We start from the raw sequence: 17,301 nt of genomic DNA on the forward strand, positions 1-17,301 counted from the left end.
GTTAAATATGTTCTGCAAGCTATTACAACACTCTATCATCAGGTCACTAATGGTTTTTGAGGACTCTTCCGTATGTTTCTGAAGTAGAATGTTAACCATGTAACCGGTAGGCAATCAAAGTAAAATAAAGAAATAAACTATGTTGTTTCCCCACTATCTAGATTTTCTACAGTGAATTCGTAGATGTGTTTGGGATGATTATATACGGTTTATTGTTTTTCTTTGAGTTATTTTTGGACAAAACTAATTTTTTTCTTTAAAATAGAGCAAAAATGAAATCACACGGTGGAATAATGTAAGGAATGTTTCATTGATTAGCAGCACTTTCTATAATCTGTGACAAAAAAGTTGCTAGGAAATAGCTTTTTTAACTATCAAAAAACTAATCTAAAGCGTTGATTGATAAATTAAAAAGTTAACTCTATTCAGCAAAAACTAATCCAAAGCGTTTATTAATAATCTAGAAAGGTAACTCTGTTTAGAAATGCCTACTTACAACTGCTTATAGTAACAACAAGTATATCTATGTTAGCTGAGGTAAATCTTCTGACTGTTTCCATCAGTAAATCCAACACGAGCACCATTCCCAGGGTTCTGTTTCTCTGGTGATTTTTGTATTTATTAAGATAATCTACCGATTGTCAATCAGTAAGAGTTAGGTTTTAAAACATTCTGTATGTTTTATTCACAAAAAACACAAAATCGTCTTGTGACTTTTGTTTAGTTTAAAAATGTTCACGACAGGATACAGCCATCAAAATGATATACAACTAAAAACATGCAAAGTTTCAAAAGGAAACTAAATCACTAAACAATCTATGATAACTTATATATTTTTAAAACTATTTCTTATTGTTCAATAAACAAAACTTTTTGCAGAAATATTTCAAATAACTTACTTGTTTAGGTAAGTAATGGTTAAAACTGTCGGTTCCAGTGAAACGCCATAATAATAGAAGTGAAGAAAACAAAGAAAGTTGTACGCTTTGGTTGTGATAAATGAAACATTTATGAAACGTATGGTTGTATTTGATTCCTTCAGACTTACTGATTTATTAACACAAGATACTTTTTTATATCTTAAATTCGATCGTGAAATCAATATGACTCAATTAAAGAAAAAAATCCATTCAAATCTTTACTTTCAAACCAAATTTTTTTTGTCAGTATGTCAGCTATTGTTAATTAACCATCTTTTGTGAGGTTAAATATTGTGTATCTAAGCTTAATCTATGATAATTGTTTTTTTATATACTTCTATTTGAAAAAAAAGAATAATTTCTACCACACCATTGATACTCAACTACTAAATATCTTTTGGATTTCTAGTCGTGATTATGTTGAATTTTAGAGTAAACGAATAAAGAAAGTGGTTTTTGTTCATTTTCACAACAATAATATATTCGTGGTAAAATCATCTACATAAATAAAAGTCAATATGTGTGTGTGCTTGTTCCTTATACGTTTCCACATTCCTTGATCAATCAGTACCAAACTTGTCACAGTGATGCAGGATGATACGAGGAAGGTCACGAGGGGGTTGAACTCCCCATCTAATTTCATATTGAATTAATACTTGAAAACAGTATGTCTTTCTTTTCAGTATTGGCGCCTTTGTGTATTTTTTGCACTTTTAGTCTTTATTATGTTAAGATAAACATAGAAGCACAATTTCCTATCTTTTCTTATTTCACTCGTCCATCGCATGGGTACTCCAGCTAGTAGTTCTATAAAGCACATTATTGACCTGACGAAACAATAAATGAAACTTTTATTAGCTGTGTTACATTATATTTCAATATCAGAGACCATTGTTGTTGTTTTTTAAATTTTCAATGACGAAAACAATCAGCAGATATATATCCATAGAAAAGCTAAATTGACTTAGGAGTGACTTTCTAACAAAGTATTTAGAGGCCGCGTAAACAACAATGATTTAGTAATAACTTTTATTTGTTTTCAAATTAATCACTCGAAAAGGTTGAAATAGTTTCCTATAAAAACAGAGGATAAATCCAAAGATATACGTTCGAATAATTAAAAAGAGAGAGAGAGAGATCTTTACCATACTGAGCGTGAACACAAATAATAAGTGATTTAAACTGAACAAAATAAGAACAGGGATCAACACATGGCGACGGCCACCAAAGAATTTTATTAAGTCTAGACAGAACATCTACGTCGGTTGTACGGTAAATTGCACATTACAAGCTCACAGACTGCCCTTTGATGGTATTAACAAAAAAGAAGCTTAGAAATAATTTAATTAAATATATCTGTTCGTATATGTTCAGATGAACTTAATACTTATCTGTACATCATTAGGTATGATATAATCAGTTCTGTACGTTTAAAGAACGAACTTTCGATAACCTTTGACAGACTTTTCGTCAATGTCATTCGACTTGATTTAATTTGAAAGGACAACAGCGCTCGTCCCCACCGTGCACGCTTCATTACGGCCTGCTATGAACAAGTAACTGTGACTTTTGTGAGAATGGAATTACGTCATGATCTGGAAACAGCCGGATTCCATACCCACAGCATCCTTTAGGCAGGGACTTCACAGTAAGGACATTATGAAGCACTTTACGGAACTACACCCTAAAACTCATACAATACAGAGAGAGGTTGTAGAGTTGCGATAGCCGCTCAAGGTGGACAGAATTGCTATTAAGTTTGACACAGTTACCTTCTGAAACTATATACTGTTGGTGTCTTTCAGCCATAGTGTTACTGTAAATGCTTCCATACCAGAGAGTATAGCACGTAAATGAACCGTTATGGAATAGTTCAGTAAGTACGCTTTCAAAAGTTATAATTTTTTTTATACTGAGGAAATCCATTTTATCTTTGTAATAGTTTATGAGTTGTAAATTAGCTACTTGTAAAATATTTGTAAATAATTTGTTGATCTTCAACGTATGTTGCCCAATGTAATACTAACAATACCATCCTTAGAAATGCATTGATTTTAATCGAACTTCACAATTCTGTAGCGCAAAAATAGTTGAATGGATATAAAGTACTACAGGTGAAACAAAACAGAATACAGTAGTAGCTGAAATTTTGAATATTATTTAATTAAATTCAACGTAAAAATGTTTAGCGGTTCCTAAGTAATTAGTAAGTTTTCTCAATTTTTAATATTTTCTAGTAAACACCAGCGAATACTGAGATGACGCTGGTACCATAACACCTATTGTTTGTTTTATTTTTTAACGAATGTCTACGGCCCGGCATGGCCAAGCGTGTTAAGGCGTGCGACTCGTAATCTGAGAGTGGCGGGTTCGCATCCCCGTCGCGCCAAACATGCTCGCCCTTTCAGTCGTGGGAGCGTTATATTGTGACGGTCAATCCCAATATTCGTTGGTAAAAGAGTAGCCCAAGAGTTGGCGGTGGGTGGTGATGACTAGCTGCCTTCCCTCTAGTCTTACAATACTAAATTAGGGACGGCTAGCACAGATAGCCCCCGAGTAGTTTTGTGCGAAATTCAAAACAAACAAAGAAACAAAACGGATGTCTCCATAATGTTATAAAAGACTACCTGCCCTAATCGTTTCAATGTTGAAGTGAAACACTAGAAGGAAGTTACTTCGTTTACAGTTAACTCTTGGACTACTTTAATTAAATAATGACATTTAGTCGTCTTTCCTGTAACGCAGCCACGGCCCCAAAGTGTGGAGAGAAAATTTTGGCGTCGGGTTAACGTATACAAGCATTCAAAATAAGCTTTTCTGTAAACTTCTGGTGTTTAACAATACTCCACCAGAGTTTCCTAAATATTTGTGCAACATTTTGCTTACTTGTGTATGCAAAAAGTCTGAATGTATGAAGTGTCAGTTGGTTTTTGAAGCTCAACAGATGTGGAAATACAATCGTAGTCTAGTCAGACTGAAATACAGTGGATATCAATAAGCAATTTCCCTGCTTTCCAACTGTGTGTGTGGTGGAAGGCTGTTTAGCTGTTTAACTATAATTTTTTTTTTCTTGACCGAATGTTCTAAAGCCTTTATTTTTAAATCAAGAATGACAGTCTAAAGGAAATTTTTCCTCTCCCTAGGAGAAACTGTGATATCCAACCGCTGGTGACTTGACGAGCGAAGTAGAAGAATATGAGAGACCAAATAGTTGAACAGTTGTTAGTAAGTCTGTATCTATATTGACTGATTACTCCAACAGTGATCAGGATTTGGTTATATCGAACCTAATCAAATAGAGAACGCAAAGACAAACTGTCATAAAACTATGACTATTGTATTTCAAATACAAACAGGCAAACTAAAAACAAAACAAAAAATGCGTAAGTAATGCTTAAAGTACAAACTGTATCCAAAGAGCTGCTGTGTGCACGTGAAAATATGGTTTCCATCATCTTCTCTACTGCTAGTAGAATAAAAACAAGGGAAAGATAACACTTTATCTTGAGTGTATTTTTCTCACACTGCTGAAGGTGGTGTGATAGTGTTAGAACATTCTGTGACCCCATTCATTCCTGGAACAACATTTCGAGTATATGTGATAATTTCTTCAGATCATGCTCATCATGTTATATTTTCACTCCAATGGATAACGGATCCTTCAAGGTACTAATACAACAATCCACTGTTTTCGTACTGTCCGATATTAGTTCGAAGAAAATAGCAATACTGTCTGTAATATTTTAACAACTAACACAACATCTATATCTCTGGTTGAATGAACATTTTTAGGATGAGCTTCATACACTGCATTCAGCACTATACTTTCCTGTTTTTGTCTTTTAATGGCCTACAGTTGAGCAAGACAACGAGTGAAAACTTTTGTACATTGAATTCACCACTATAATATTCTTCCTTTATTTGTTAATGGCTTAGAACTTTAGAAATTTGGTGTGGTGTATACCACATCCAGTCCAGTCTATTTTTACGATGATCCAACCTGACATCAAGTTGAGACCTCAAAAATAGTTTGGTAGCGTAAATCGTTAATACAGTTTTTCAAAAATTTTCTCAGTAATGAAAACGGTTATTCAATAATTACTAGATGTTTTTGAGGTAAGTACAACTTACCTATTTATATTGATTCATAGTGTAAAATTTACCATTACATAATTCTCTCGAAGCTACAAAATTTAAGACATTCATAACATTTTTGATACTGATAAACATAATAAGGGTTAATAGGTTTATGGGTATTTGCACGTCTTTCATATCTCGCACCAATCATAATGAGATAGTATTTATTAGAATCCTAAGTCATTTTAAATTATTAATCATACGTAAATTAATTTAAATTTATAATTCACCATTTCCTGCAGTTGGTTTTGATTAAAATGTCTTTCGTGCTCATCGCTAAACATCAAGCCGTATAATAAAAACAAACAAACGAGTACAATGGTGAAAATTGCTTGGTATTTCCACGTTTTTAATTCCATCCTAAAAGAACATCAAAGATTCTTTAGAATTAAAATAAATTAGTTGCATAAGTTGTAAGCTTCTTCTGCATGTATTATTTCATCTTACAATTACGATATTTGTACTAGACACAAAATAACCTGCTGTACGTAAGACTGAATATTGAAATACTGATGTTAGCCTCAGACTGTTCTTTAACATTCTTTATTATTTGTTCATTTGAATAAAGAGAAGTTAATTAATTTGTTTTAATTATGTCATTAACGTGTTTTCTCATTGATTGATACGAAATCATGCTACGAAGGCTCAGAAGCAGGCAGCAATATTGTTATTTTTACTACTTATATTTGGATTAGCAATATCAGGGAGGGCGGGAAACCCATGAAATGTCGCTGCCTTTCAAAGCTAATGTCTTCATGTAATCTAATTTTAGCTTTATTTTAGACTTGGTTCTGTTATATATCTCACTGTCCCTCCATCCTTAAGAAGAACTTGATGTCTGGACTGGTGAAACTGAAGAAGAATGTTTAAGCCTTTCATCATACTTCCTTATATCAGGTCATGGTTAGAGAAAACAAGGAGTAATATTATAACCATACTCATAAACTTAGTAATAGCATTTTCACTAAAAACACCAAAACATGTTTACTAACTCCAAACAATGAAAGAGTCAACGTAAAGCGTCTAATACCTAGCTTAATAATCTTGAAATAAATCAGAAACATATGTTAAACAAGCTTGAAGAACTCGATCACAAATTTTTAGTAAGATGGTGTTACTTCCATTCTGGGTACGGCATTGCCAGATAGTTAGGATGCTTGACTCATAATCTGAGAGTCTCGGGTTTCGTGGAGGTGTTATAATGTGACGGTCAGTCCAATTGTTTGTTGGTAAAAGAGTAGCCCAAGAGTTGGTGGTGATGACTAGTTAGCTGCCTTCTCTCTAGTCTTAAACAACTAAATTAGGGACGGTTAACGCAGTTAGCCCTCGTGTACATTTGCACTAAATTAAATACAAACAAACTTCATTCCTGAGTTACATGAGTAAATAAAAAAGTTAACTTTTCAATATAAATATGTCAGCAGTTGTAACAACTAGTTTAAGAATCATATTCTTATAAGGTTTGAATTTTGTAAAGTTTTCGAGTTATAAAATAATATTCAAAGCGAATACGTGTACATGATACAATGCCACATGATATGTTGAAACATAGATATAATCAGTTGAAATTTATACCAATAAAAACTGTTGCTATTATAATGATTCTCTTTTGTATGCACAATTTCGTCTGACATAAATCACTTAGAAGCTAAATGCTCTATCATAAATGCTCTATCAAGCCAATGCATTTTGACATAGAGCAAAAAGAAGAAAAATAACAAACCAAAGAAACTCTCTTTGAGGGTTGAACGAGTTTTATTCCACGAAGTTTCTTTTGATCTTGTGAAATTATGCTTTATTGGGTAAGGGGCGGAAAGATGGTTATCATTTATTCTGTTTGACTTTTGCTTTTAATTTTCTTTGTATTCTAATAGTGACGCTGACTGAATAAGGTGTTTATTTGACTTCTGTCGCATTGCAAGTGTTATAACATCTGAATGAATGCAATATACCTCTGTAATAAAGCACATTAAGATGTACACGCACAACTTTCCGGTTTTTAATGTGATATTAGGAAAAATGGTGTCATTAGTTATATATTTTATCTGTAAAGTTGATGGAAGCAAATTTGAGTTCAAAATACGTGTATGTCGTCAGTACCAAGGGATGCTGCTTCAATACGGATGTTGTATTTATTGTGCCTAAAAATTACTTTGGAAAGAATATGTAAAACCTTTACACATACAAAATGAATATCTTAAGACATTGCACAAAATAAACGAATCGCAAGATAAAAGCTGAGAAAGCAGGTCTGTAGTAAAACGCTTGGAGCTTACACGTAATGAAAGTACCTTTGTATTGGACAAACTACTCATGTGGTACGGCTCAAAATAGTGGAAGGGAGCGACCCACATCTCCGTCTAACCCGTTACTTTTTTTAATCTAGAGATTTCCAGATATCTTAACTAGTATTATAATATTCATAAATATTTGCTGTTAGCGTGAAGTGAATATGTTATTTTTAGCATACAAATTTGTATCTACGAATACGCCACAAAATATGAAAAAGATAAAGAAAAATTACGAAGAAACATTAGAAAAGTTTAGTTATAAATTGGTTAAATATTTGATGCTGTAATTGGACAGATTTATAGAATACGTTTTTTTGTGATATATATATATTAATATGTTTCTATTTCACATTTGTATGTTTTTGAATTTCGCGCGAAGCTACACGAAGACTATATGAGCTAGCCGTACCTAATTTAGCAATGTAAGTCTAGAGAGAAGGTAGTTAGTTACCACCACTCAGTGCTAATTTTTTGGCTATTCTCTCATCAATGAATAGTGGGACTGACCGTAACATTTTAATGCCTCCATGGCTGAAAGGGCTAGCATTTTTAGTGCGACGGGGATTCGAACTCGCGACCCTCAGATTACAAGTCGAGCGCCTTAACCACCTGGCCATGCTGAGCCTTTGTATGTTTGAATGTTACATAAAGTTAAATATATAATAGACCTGTTGGTCTCCAATGTTTCGTAAGGGCTAGGATCTTAAACCGTAACTTTTGAAGTTACAAGAAGTATGCTACTCATAACATCAGAAAAAATATAGCTTAAAACATTTCAAAAATAGAGTTACTTTAGCTGAATGTTATATTAATTAATATATAACTTGTTAACATGAAGATGACCTAGGAAGGTCGAAACGTTGTTCTTTGCTTTATTAGTAAAAGTGTTAATACACATACCAGCCGTTCTGAGATATATATAATAGATAAGGACGAATAAAAATGATATATCTAAAATGCTTTCTGTATTTCTTACTTTGTTACTTTAGGTTATTATGAAATTCAAGTATTTAACATAAAAACCAGAAGTTATGAAAATACAAATGCGATTGAAGTAAGTTGTATTGAAAATAACGTGCTAACAAGTGTGTTACGATTAAAGATAACTTGATGATGTATTTCCCAATTTGTTACCTGAGGACATTACGAATAATGCGCATACAGTGTGGAAAATTGAATTAGATTTACTTTTGAAAACTGAGAAAATACGATTAAAGATAATATTTTAGTACATGTTTATCGGCTTATATCTTAACACGCATATATCGGTGTGTTACATTAGGGTTTGTTCGTTTTGGATATTCGCGTAAAGGGCTATCGGGGCTAGCAGTCCCTAATTTCAAACTGATAGACTAGAGGGCAAAGCAGCTATTCAATAACACCCACTATCGACTCTTGAGATACCCTAGTGGGAGTCAATTTTTATAATCCACATATAGTCCCGAAGTGGGAAGCACGATTTCGTTCTACGCTTACGGGACACGGGCATTGAACTCACAGATCCATAGTCCAGCAAACTTAAGCGTAAGGCCACGCTCGGGCCGACACCTTCCGTTACTGTTACTATTATAAAGTGAAAACCAGGGATGCTCTCTATTTTTGAAACCCAAAGCTGTTCGCTACTCTAAACATTTGTGTAGAATTATATAATGTGAAATAATCACTTTATTTTACATTTATGTTACACTAGTTTTACAGCAAAAGTTATGCTTTTTTGGAGTAAAGTTTTTGAATAATCTGTAAGCTCTTTTCGTTTATTCTTTTCCACCCTAGTGCACTTCTATTACTTTCCATTTAATTCGAAAAAAGCAATTTTAATACACGTAAATGCGAATACAAACTTTTTATCTTAAATTGGAGAACAATATGATTTTAAAACGTGTACACATTAATCATTAAACCGAAATACGATTCAAACGTGGGAAACTAAACAACATTAGAGAAATATTTGAGGCAAACACCTGCGATTACTGACATTTTGAACAGGTGCTTAAAATGGTTACATGAAAGTATACGTAGAGAGACAACCTAAATACCTGACATTTAAATGTTTAAGTACACGAATATATGTGCCTTTTAGTTTGGACTGAATTTAGCGTCAAGCTACACGAGAGATATCTGCGCTAGCCATCCGTAATTTAGCAGTGTAAGACTAAAGGGAAGGCAGCTAGTCATCACCACCCACCGCCAGCTCTGGGGCTACTCTTTTATCGACGAATAGTAGGATTGACCGTAACATTATGACGTCCCTCCGGCTGAAAGGGCTAGCATGTTTAGTGTGACGGGATTCGCACCCACGACTCTCGGATTATAAGTCGACTGCCTTAACCACCTCGCCACGCTGGGCCTAATGTATATATTTAATATATGGGTTGTTTAGTGTTTCTTTATCAATGTTTAATGAAACATCAAATACTTGGACAAGTTAACTAAACAGAATACTACACATATCACGTTTTCAATTTCTGTCACTCGGAAGATTTGTTTGTTTTGTTTTTGAAATTCGCACAAAGCTACTCGAGGGCTATCTGTGCTAGAGGGAAGGCAGCTAGTCATCACCATCCACCGCCAACTCTTGGGCTACTCTTTTACGAACGAATAGTGGGATTGACCGTAACATTATAACGTCCCCACGGCTGAAAGGGCGAGCATGTTTGGCGTGAAGAGGATGCGAACCCGCGACCCTCAGATTACGAGTCGCATGCCTTAACACGCTTGGCCATGCCGGGCCAAAATATGAACGCGCCCGAAGATGGACTAGAACCCTAGACCGTTAGGTTAAAAGTCTAACGCTCTACCGACTAAGCTATCCGAGTCTTGCTTGAAAGGTTATATATTTATCACATTCTAACATGAATTTCAAAGTTTATATATTTTCTATTCTACTGTTTAGTATGATATAGTATTGAACTTCGAATACTTTATGGACATTTTTTATCGTGTATGTGTGTAACACTAGCTAAAATAATATATATATATATATATATTTTACAAACTGTTTGAAATATATTATATATTTAGGTTTGCAGTAATTCAGAAGTTCAGTTTACTTTGAGAAAATAACCTAAATTACTACTATCTTGATTTCTTCGTTTACCCATTTGCTTTCATTTCCAAGTGGCTTAGCGGTAATCTTGAAAACGCATAACGCTAAAAACTGGGTTTTGACACTCTAGGTGATAAAAACACAGACAGCCTGTTGTGCAGCTTCGCGCTTACTTTAAAAAGAAACAAACATTTAATTACCTTTGTAAAAAATTCATTTTTTTTATAGCACCTACCTTGATTTATGCAAGACCCCTTTCTTACTTTTTTGTAAACAACGTAGAGAATGCTGGGAAAAGTATTGTAAGTATTGAAGCTAGCTAAGTTATTTTATGAACAGTTGAATAGTGCGAGTTTAGTACGTTTCTACTTACAATGATTTTCTGAACAATTTCAAATTTTTGTTCAGAAAAGCTCAGATACCAGCAAGGAACGCATTTAACGAAAACGATTTATCTTGGCAGTCTTATTAATTTTGAAATTATGAACTCTTATTTGAGTTTCAAACAATATGCTTATATAAAACATTGGGTAAGCAAGTTTTAATGAGTCATACCCCCCTCCCCTACTCCCAGCCCACTCAAAATCACTTCTCATTTTACATTGTCTCAACGCGCTTTATCCGCTTTGAAGCACATACGGTTTCACACAGTGAACTTTTATTTAGTATTGATTTCAAAATACACTGTCATTTAATACCATTGTTGTGAACTTACAGTACAACCAATCAACTGTATTCAACTGTGAAGAACGTTGCAATATTTTACAACCTGTTACTTAACTATTCAGTGTATTTTTTCATTAATCTAAAACCATTTTTGTTATAGACCATTAAGACAACGAACATAACTTTATTGATAGAAATAGTTAATCTTTAACGTCAAGACGTCACTTCCGTGTCTAAGATCACAGAAGGATGAAAATGACTAGAATGTTGTGCTTGTCGAGTCATCTATTTGTGTGTTTGTTCTAAATTTCGCACAAAGCCATACGAGGTCTAACTGCGCTAACCCTCCATAGTTTAGTAGTGTGAGACTGGAAAGAAGGCAGTTAGTCATCACCACCCACTGCCAACTCTTGGGCTACTCTTTTACCATGAATAGTGGGATTGACCGTAATACTATAACGCTCTCACGGCTGAAAGGGCGATCAAGTTTGGTGTGACGGGGATTCGAACTCGCGACCATCAGATTACGAGTCGAGCGCCCTAACCACCCGGACATGCCAGACTTTGAGTCGTTGAAGAGTACAATTGGACGTGGTTGAAATCAACAAAACACAAGAGAATATGAAAACAAGGGATTTTCCTTGTGAACGTACTAGATACAATTTCAAATATTTGGTTCTCCTCGTGACTCAGCAAAAGTTCGGGGTTTTATAAAGTTCCAAATGGGATTTTGATACTTTTGGTTGGCACAGCACACATAGCTCATTGTGTAGTTCTGTGCTCAACAGCAAACAAAGTCAAATGGATGAACTATAGAGGGCGCCTCTTGATACTCTTTTGTTTGTTTGTTTTAAAAACTTCACTCAAAGCCTCAAGACAGGCCAATCTTGAACTGATAGAACAAAGAAAAGACAGTCTGCTGCACCATCATCAGCTCTTTGGTTACTCTAGTCTAACTGTCACTCCTACAACGCATCAACAGACCCAAAGTGCGGGTTACACTTGTTACATTCGCACTCGAAGTACGCTATTAACTGAATCCAAAAGCAATAAGACTTATTTTCAGTTACTCGAGGTAAGGTGGGTATTTTTAAGAAGTTGGGACAGAGGTAAGTCTACGGACTTAAAATGCTAAAATCCGGAGTTCGATTCCCATGTTGGATACAGTAGGTAGCTGAATGCAGCTTTGCTAATTTGTATAACACACTACTGAAGTCCATATGATTTGTGAAACGTATTTTTGTAATCCTGTAAGCTAGAAAGTCAATGCGAAATATATTATCTGCTTGTTTAAAGTTGCTCCTCAGTGACTCAGCAGCATGTCTGTGGATTTACACCACTAGAAACTGGATTTCGATACCCGTGGTGGGCATAGCACAAATAAACCATTGTGTAGATTTGTGCTTAATTACAAACAAACAAATAAAAATTGTTTAAAGATGCACAATGGGTTAATGCAGCACATTTTACTAGTAATGACTATAGTTAGGTACAGTAAGGTGTATCAAGAATGTCATAGATAGGATAGAATAGTTTCTAATAATGTAAAATTTTTGTTAAACGTCAGTTGAAAAGAAATTAATAATCGGTTGGCTTATTATTACGAAAAATAGATAATCATCGATTTGTTATTATGGAGGGAGAAGATACTTATGTCTTATTGTAATACAGGAGAATGACAGTAGTTGGTTCATGTTTGATGAGACATCCTATATATATATATGTATTGACTGGACCATTATCGTAGAAAAGACGAGATGGTGATACGTTTTATCATGGAGGAAACAGATATAATGATTGGCTCATTCTTGCTGAGACAGAATATAATGATTCGTTCGCCACAGTGAAAATATCAGATAATTGGTTGGTTTTTGGTTCGTCTTATTATCGTGAAAATAAAAAAAATTATTGTTCTTTTCTAAAATACAATAGTACCAGACAAAATGCTCATGAAAGATATCTTTAACAAAACATACCTTTAGGGAAAAAAATAACTTTATAATAAGTCTCAGTTTTAAAAAAATCTGTTTAGGCAGGACTGACAAAAAACGTCTTTATTGAGTACAAATGCAGGAACCAATGCTGAAGGTTCCGATACACGTGGTAGGTACAGTGCAAATTGTTTGCTGTGAACCTTATCTTTGTACTGAACACCAACTAAAGAAAGTTAAAAATTAATTATTTTTCAGAACACAAAGCTGATTAAAAATTTATACAATATGTTTGTTAAGCACAATGCGACATTTGTGATGTGCCTGAAGCAGAAATTGAATCTCAATTTTAGCTCTCAAGCTTACCACTGAACCATTGTGAATCTATATGATTTGAAATGACTTTTACTTATAGAGACGGTGTAGTATACGTCTAGACGTAGACTAACAAGATAATGATTTATTAGATCGAAGAATTCAGAAAAGTCGCCAGAAGAGGAAGGCATCTTAAGTCTACTGAATTCAGTGACTGAAGATGTTGCTTTAGATCACATATTAGAATATTTTACATTGCAAACTCTCTTTGTTAACCTGAAGACCTAGGAAGGTCGAAACGTTGTTCTCTGCTTATCAGTCAAAGTGTTAATACCAACTCCAGCCGTTCTGAGATACATTTTTATTTCAAGTGGGTTTCTCGTCATCAAGTGTGTCTAAACGTTGTTTACTTCTTGACAAAACAGCCGATTTTGTTGTGTATATCAGAATAATATTGTGCCATGTGACTTGGGCAGTTAAAGTTAACCGAGTGTGTTATAATACATTTAGAGATAAAAACTATCTACATGCTTTGCTTAGAATGATAAATGATTCAAACGCAATTCTATATTGATTGATTTTGTACGTTGTAAACTAAAAAGATGGATTAATAAGAGTTTATACGATCTGTACGGATACTATTACCACTAAGAGAAGAATGAGAAAATCAACAGAAAAATAGTGTAAAGCAAACCTGTCTGTTTAAATAATATATTTAGATATGTTCTAAACTTTTGTAACACAATAACAAAGGAAACTTATATTTGTTAGGAAAAGCTTAATATTCGATGAAATTATGCTGTTAATATAATAATAATAATAATTCATACTTATAACGCTCAAAAAATGGGTTTCAATACCTCTCGGGACAACACAGATAGCACATTGTATAGCTCTCTTCCTAGCAACAGAGCATAGAAACTGTACGTTTTTAAGTAGTAGTATTATTATCACAGAAATTACGATTAAAATCTACAAAATGTAAAGAAAGTTGAGATAATTTAAAACAAAACCAATAATTCATATTTAGAGAGATAATACAAGAATACCGAATAATAAAAATAAATAGAGTGAAAATCTCTAGGTGGAATAATGACCTCAAACACAGTAAACGTAAAGCTTGTCTGACATGAAACCTGAAACAAAACAAAAAACTTATGAATAATATTTATGTAGTACAAAGCCATGTACAAAAAATATAATAATTTACCGTTAAAACCTAAATAATCTAATACAGGTATGAAATTCAAAGGAGAAGTGCGATTAAAATACACAGAATTCAAACTGATATTGCATAGTTAAAATATACGGGATAGTTCAAACATTTAAAGTACAACGAGGTAGAAGAATGTAAAACAAAAATAACTAAAAGTAATAACATACAGAAACTCCTTGAAGAACCGAAGAAGTGATAATTAAGAAATGTCGTGTAAAAACAAACTGGTATTCATAACAGAAACGACATATAAAATCTGTGGATTTGAATTTTGGTATTTTAATAACTGAAAAAAAAACGACGAAAATTTTTAAGGTAGAAAAATTATATAAGTATACAGAATGAAAGGATGATCGAAACGTTTAAACTACAAAAGCTGGTTCAAGCCCGTAAAACTGATACCAAAAACGTGTAGGGTAGAAACCAATGAACAAGAACTGAAAACACAAGCAGTAAAAGTTTTAGTTTATAATGCTGATATGAAAGCATAGAACAGAACTGATAATTAAAATAAATAAACTTCAAAACCGATATAAGAAACTAATTTATTATCGACAAATAAGCTATATAGCATATAAGTTGTGTACAAAAACGTGAAATAAAAGACTATAGAACATAGATCTGGTGTAAAAAAATTGAACTAAAGCAGTCTTAACTTATCTACTGATTATTGCTTCTTCTTTGAAAACATGCATGTTGAAAGTTCCTCACGAGTTCAACAATTTGTTTAATATGGTTACAGCTCAAAGCTTTCTAGAATTATAAACGGAAACAACGATTTTATTATTGACCAAAGATAAGTCTATAAGATCTGATTGAAGAAATAGTGTTTCTATAGAACTTCTAGCATCTTTTATATGAGATAAAGATACATAATCTTAGATATTCCAACCTTAGATAGAGTAATGTTATATTATAGAGTTAGGGCATTGTGGTAGCTTATTGCAAATATTGAAATATCGTTATAAGCATGCGTAAGAGAAGATAATGTTTTGCACTGGATTATCTGAAACTGTGTTGAGGTCGTAGTGGACGACCTGAGAGTGTTAGAATCAATCTAGACCTCTTTCTCACCTCTCGGCTATTGTAACTGACAAACGCTACACGATAATTTACGAGATTAATATACAATTCAAGATATTTATTACACTATTCGTATTACCCTCTTCAGGACCTTGTCCATGAATTTCCCATGTATAGCATTTTCACCATTTCACTTTGTCGGTCAAACTAGTCGTCTTCGTAACCATTTTGTACTCGTGTATATTGCAGTGTAACGTTAAATTTTAATATTAAAAGTCATTTAGGAATGATCTATGAATAACTGTATAATCCCCATGTTCTCATTTGTATTATTTTCGGCATTTACATCCATATCTTATCTTACATTTACAAAATGTCTCTTATTATTTGTTATTATTAAAAGTGTTTTCAAATAAGTTTCGGAAGCTTCACTAAAATGCTGTCAACATATTGTTTTAATTATACTGAAACTTTAAGTTTTAAACAGTTCATTTATTGTTATTTGAAAATTAAAATTAATTAATAAAACTACTCGTTAAATCGCTTGAAATTAATCTGAACGCTATTTAAAAACATTTAACCAATGAAGAAAGGTGTAACCGTCCAGTTATAAAAAAAAAACAATAAGAAAATTTGCAGCGGTGTTTCGTCTTAGATCAGGAATAAGTATCTTTATTTATCTGATCCTTCAGTAATACGGCTCAGAGTAGAAATAAACAAAAAATTACGTTTGAAATTTACTTGCTTTTCACTATAAAAAACATTCACTAGTAAAACAACGGTAATTTCACTGAATTATAACCCTAAAACCCTGAATTAGATTTCCCCCGTGAACACAGCAGATAGTCTAATGTAAGTTTATAAAACAAACAAACATATAAAACTTGAATTTTGAATTATTTTGTTTATCCCAATAGTAAACACGTTTATAAAAAAATAAAATGTTTGAGAGCAGATGAAGACATTTCGAATACAATTATATTAAAATAAAAAAGTAATGTATAATTTCGTGATTTATCTGAAGAAATTATTTTGCAGCAAAAATAATTTTATTTCCAAAAATATCTGACAATTTTTACTTCCTACCCTCAATTTAACACGAATCTGAGCACTTAAACTTCAGCAAGAAAGTTTCGAATCTATACAATAACTTTAAACAAAGGGAATCGACTTTTACCCACACACGTGATTTGTCTCCAGTTATCTGTTTCAAAGCATCACTTGGGTTCGAAGCTGAAATAGGAATAACGCCATTATAAAAATAAAGGTGAAAATAGCACACGTTTCCAAGAGAAGAGGTGGTTCGAACAAGGTGAATATTTTACTTCGCTTGTCCGCATATGTAATGACTCGTAGAAAATTGATCATTTTCTTTTCTGGTTCGCTGTTGATGAAAGACAAAAAGAATGAATGTGGAGATAAAAACACTGAAATGAAAAATAATGTTAAACTTCCAACTGTTGTATAGCAAGTTTTTTCTCGTAGCCTCTTAGATGATAATCACCACAGAAGAAACTGCACAGCATTGGCTTGTTAAAACTCAAGAACACTTTTTTTTCATAATTACGTCGGCTAGTTCTATATCGCTGTTTCAGTTTGGTATATCGTTAATAGAAGTTTAGGAGTTAGTAACAAATTATCATAGGAGGTATTTCCTAAGCAATACAAGTCTTTTTTTTAAAAACGTTATCGGATATCTCACACATACACGCTTGGTTTTAGAATGTGTTCAGCGCCTGTTATTTACTAGTAACAC

The 17,301-nt window shown here is 33.2% G+C and overlaps 1 long non-coding RNA gene across 1 annotated transcript in view; it reads left to right on the forward strand.

Annotated features, from left to right (window-relative positions):
- Positions 1 to 1,759: 1,759 nt before the first annotated feature.
- The window catches only part of LOC143232094 (uncharacterized), a 72,177-nt gene continuing 56,635 nt past the window's right edge, over positions 1,760 to 17,301 (forward strand). The window contains exons 1-2 of the long non-coding RNA XR_013017375.1: positions 1,760 to 2,796; positions 4,064 to 5,036. This is a non-coding gene — a long non-coding RNA (uncharacterized LOC143232094). The remainder of the gene's footprint in view (positions 2,797 to 4,063; positions 5,037 to 17,301) is intronic.

Source organism: Tachypleus tridentatus, chromosome 11 (genome assembly GCF_004210375.1).
Source record: "Tachypleus tridentatus isolate NWPU-2018 chromosome 11, ASM421037v1, whole genome shotgun sequence".
Lineage (NCBI taxonomy): Eukaryota > Metazoa > Arthropoda > Merostomata > Xiphosura > Limulidae > Tachypleus > Tachypleus tridentatus.